We start from the raw sequence: 5309 nt of genomic DNA on the forward strand, positions 1-5309 counted from the left end.
ATAACACATCATTTTGATTTATATAAATTGATAAGATATATTTTAATATTTTAGTCATAAAAACATAAACATTTTCTATTACGCTACACACTGTAGTTCAAATATGATGACCCACCTAAGGAATGTAATTGCTGCAATCTTAAAAAAGCTTTCTGTTTTATAAAAGTTTTGTTCGCAGCAAAAAGAAAAAATAGATTTTTACAGAGCCATTTTATACCTCCAAAGAAACCTGTAGAGAAATTTTGAAATATTGTAGAAACTTAAAGTAACTGATTCTATTAATTTCTTATGGTAACTAATATAGAAATATACATTCAATTTAAAGTTTTGTAGAAAACCTTAAAACAGACAAAATATTTGGGCAAATTGTTATGTTCTTCGTCAGATTCTGCTTAATGCTAATAATATACTTTTTTAAGCAAAATTTTTTTGACCACAGAGTTCTATTAAACAGTGTGCAACTATACTTTCACTGAAAATTTTTGAGAACACATGAATAAGATCTGGTGACTTAGCAGCATAATCTCTTCACATTTGACCAACTTCTGAAGCCCTCCTACAGCCAAAAGAATCACTACATTTATTAGTTTGCGCCACACAAAGTCTTGATCAAAAAAATAAAATAAGGACTTCAGGAGTTAGCCAGCAGTTCATTTTTAAATGCTATAACAGGATTAAAAGACTTCAGTGGAACAAGGGAATTGAATACAGTATTGTTCAAAAGTGTTTTTCGTTTTTGCAGCCTAACAGCATCTCCTCTGACCACGTTAGGCAGACTTTCAGAAGGAAAGAAGAGAAAACTGAAACTCAGTGGGAAAGCTCTTTTTTTTCTTAGGTATATTAAGAACTTGAGAGCGTTTTGCAATGAACTATTATTGCTTCAGAAGTTACCTTCTTAGCCGTGGTTTCATCATAGCAGGGTTCTTCTTAGAAAGCAAATAGGGACATTCATTTCCTTTCTCTGACCTGAACTGAAGTGTATGAAATGCAGCGAATGCAAGTCTTGCTCATGATGTCTCCCACTGAACTCACTGATGCTCTCTTTGTGACCAAGGGCTACAGGACTGGGCCCAACTATTGGGTGGGATTTTTAAGTTTAGCACGTACTTTATGGTAAATGTGCATTAGATATTCTGCTAATTTGCTGCTATATTTTTCTAACAGCTACGTTATTTAGTTTCATATAAAATTTCATAGATGATAGACACTAATGCAAGTAATGCCTATGTGTGTGTTTGGAAGAAGTTTCTTACTCTGTTTCTATTGCCAAAAATAGTTAAATACCTCAATCAAACTCAGAATGTCATTTTGGTACTTTACTGGTCACACAAGCCATTATATGCCGGTCAGAAGATGTGTCTTTCAGTTTCTATTTAACTTTCCTTATGTCAGTGTTCTGTTTGTTTTTCTCAAAGTTTAATAAATGTATTGTCTTTGATCTGTCCTGACACAATGTGTTTTATTGCAGATATTTTTTTTTTTTTAATGGAAAATAGAGATTTTGTTAGGAGAAATCAAGTATTTCTCATGGAATAAAGTAGAATGCAGCTTTCCTTAGAATAGAAGCAATGCCTAATGAGAACAGTGTTTTCACTGATTGAGATATATATAGTTAAAAACAGAAGCACGGACCTAAATTTATAAATGGAGGTAGGACATGCTGTACCCAGAACTGGCCAAGACGTGTTACTAATTTAGCAGACCAGTTTACCTTTGGCTGGAACAGCCTGTGGTTGCAAATAAATAAGCTGCACTAGTTCAAGATTGACACCTACAGTTGAATCCACAAATCAGATATTCTGACAAACCTCGGTAGTTACTTGTTGTGATAGGTAAAACCTAGCAGTATATGAACTCTGAAATGTCAGAAATGTCAGTCTGTCTCTATGGAAAATGCCCTATCTTGAACGTCTCCCGGTGCATAACTTAGTAATGTACTACTGCCTCTCTTCTCTCTCTAGAAGTAGGGAGGGAGCTGTTGGAGGAATCCAGCTAGACAAGGGTAAACCCTTTCCTCCCAAGGGAATCATGGTGTGATTCAGTTCCTCTACACAGACATCCGGTGCCATTTAAGCTATGTAATCGGGCTTCCAGGTGCTGGTCCAGAACAGCACACATCTTGTGTAGATTCTGTCTTACCTAAAAGCCTGAATGATGGTAGATGCCCATGTTTTGGCAGTTGAATTGATCCCCAGTGGAAGAAAACAGCTCCAGGAATGTAAACATCTTTGTGTCAGGTAGGTCTAAGTTACCATTATAGTTAATAGTCTAAAGAGCTACTTAGCTGACCAGATATAGGTGTCTGCTTTAGGTGAGCTGATTAGGGCTCTCCACTCTTCAGACTAGAATGGGAGCATGGACATATTGCTCACATTCAGACACCAAATATATTTGTTAATTAAGACGTCTTCATGTGAATTTCACCTTAGCTGAACCGTTGGACAAGGTAAGCCAGAGAGGGGCATTGGTGTTCTCTTATGGTTTATACTGTCTGTAGAAACAACTTTGTCTGTAGAACTCGATGCAAATAAATAATCATGATGAGTAAATATGCTTGCTTATACCTCCTGCTTGAACAACTAAGCTTCAGAAGGCTTATGCCTTTTATAGGGCTCTAAAAATACCTGAGCTCCAGTGGGAGTTGGAGGATTCACAACTGGGCTTTAAGAAACGGCAGTGAAGGCAGTGGTTCACCACTGCCATGTGGGGAACTCCAGCTCCCACTACTTTCACCTGTGCCCGTTCCAGTGCTCTCTGCCAGTGCCCTTCCATGAGCTGATCCAACTTTCTAAGACCTAAGAAAATCTTGAAAGCAAAGTATCAGAAGTTACCCTCTGTTGATCAATGAGTTAAACTGATTGAGCAAAGTCCCGGATGAGCACCAGGGAGGAAAGGCAAGACCACATGGCCAAGAGCAAAGGAGGGAGGAGCTAGAGTGATCTTCCCAGGAATATCTTCTTGGTGAAAAGCTCCCTCATGCAGCTTACTCACGCAGACAAGAAACAGGAGGAATACACAGCTCAAGGTAGGTGTGTGTTTGCAGGGACATAGTATGATGACCTCTTTTGGTGGTAACTATCACCTAGGTCTGCTTAAAGGGACTGTGAAAAGCCAGCTTGAGCTCCTTCCCACTTCCAGCAGCAGTGCAGCTCAAGTAATCACATGGCTAATGACTGCAGTCTGTGTACGGTTCACGTGGGTGTTTAGAAGAGAAATCCAAGTGTCAGACTTAACGGTTGTCTCTGAACTTTACGTTTCATACTGGCAAACCGCTGTTTTCCTACAGAACACAGCAACCTATTACTTCAAGGTATGATGCACTTGCCAGATACAGAAAAGCTTATATTACATGGTTGCAAAGCAACCTGTTTATTTACTTTCACCTTTTCTTTAAAGTGGGGGAAAATATATCTGTGCTCTACAGAAATTAGCTGTGGGTGGAGCTGTAGGAGTAGTGAGGATGACAACTGTAGTGAGTAATTGTAATGAAAAGCAGATGCAGCTATTAAAATCGATGCATCCAGTAAATTGACACAAATGTTTGACAGATTTAATTTTTTTTTGCTATAGGCTTTGGTATTTCTTTTGCATAATATGAACTTCTTTATCCTAATATATGAAATTTAGCTGACTAATGATACATTAGCTTCCTGAAATTAGTCTGAGAAAGCAGACGACCCTTCCACATCATGCTGCAAATTGTGAGAGAACATAGCTGAACTCCCCTCCTTCAAACTGGCAGGAATAAAAGTCTGCAGAAGGCTTAGTGGGAGTAAAAGCAAAGTTGAAGAGCTGACAACTTTCTGTAGCTTCCCGTCACAGATGCTATAAATGATGCTTCCACTACTGTCCTTGGTCTGCTTTTGAGCTCATGCTGAAGGAAATAAAATCTGTTCCATAAGACACACCTGAGGCCTAGGCATGCCAGGAAACTGATTCCTCACACTTTTTTCTTCAGTAGTAAAATTAACAGAACATGTATTTTACATATTTTTTCACTTGCTTATGAAACCTTATGATATTATACCAGAAAGACATAAAGTATAGAATCATACAGTGTCGGGTAACTTTCTCATACTAAGAAAGAAGTTAAATTTTTTGATCTATTTCACAGCAGCTCTCTGTGTAGCACGTACAGTGCTACAATCTCGAGTTACAAACAAAGGAAATACCAACCTTGCCCTTCTGAATGGAAAACTTCTTCAGAAACTAATTCTGTGAGCCAACGAGATGTACTTTCCTTGGAAGAGTAAAGCACAAGCTTGGAAAGTTACCAAAGACAACATGATTCCTAGCAAAACTGTGCTACCAAATGAGTGGGTCCAACCCTTCTTCGACAGCTGTCTGAGTGCCATATGCTTGTTACCCAGAGATGTTACCATCATTATGAGCACCCTGTCCTCCATCTGTGGCCTAGCTGTGTGGGATTCCTTAAGCTAAGTTTTTACCTACGTGTTAGAATTCTTTCTTTGTCATGACATATTTTTTGATGGAATCAGGAAGATTTGCTAGTGCCTTGAGATGCCATGAAAACTTTTAAGTGAAATTTCCTGAGCCAAACTACTGATGGAAGAATGTGCAACTCTGGGCAAGGACCTGTGTTAACTGCAATTTGATTTGTAAACCTACAGTATTTAAAAATGCAAAATTTTACTCAAGTGTAGTTCATACAATGTGTAGTAGTAGTCAGACTACAAGACCAGACTTAGCCAAAGAATGACCTATTTTATGAAAAGCTCTAGGGACACAAAGTCTCTTGCTTTTATAGTGTAAATAATGGCAAAGTTGTGTCACTTTCTTCAGAATGTGATTAGTATTAATTATCTGATTTCTACTAATAATCAATTATAACAACCTTCTGAATTTACTACAATGAGTAGTAGTAGTCAGACTACAAGACCAGACTTAGCCAAAGAATGACCTATTTTATGAAAAGCTCTAGGGACACAAAGTCTCTTGCTTTTATAGTGTAAATAATGGCAAAGTTGTGTCACTTTCTTCAGAATGTGATTAGTATTAATTATCTGATTTCTACTAATAATCAATTATAACAACCTTCTGAATTTACTTCATTGAGGAATGTATTAAATGACTATTTAGAAGCAAAATACATGCTTTTAGCCTGGCACTGATAGTTGAGCACTGTCACAAACAGAAATACAAGAAAATAGACGCATTTTTGTCTTTACAAGTTGTCTTCCTGCTTCCATAGTGTAGTAAATGATGCTTTAGACACAAGCATTCCTTTCTCACAAGACTGCCCCCAACTGTTTAACTTCCACAGAAGAAGGGCTAATAGTCAATGGAGA

The sequence above is a fragment of the Aptenodytes forsteri genome, unplaced genomic scaffold, assembly GCF_000699145.1.
Source record: "Aptenodytes forsteri isolate BGI_AS27 unplaced genomic scaffold, ASM69914v1 Scaffold176, whole genome shotgun sequence".
Classification (NCBI taxonomy): domain Eukaryota; kingdom Metazoa; phylum Chordata; class Aves; order Sphenisciformes; family Spheniscidae; genus Aptenodytes; species Aptenodytes forsteri.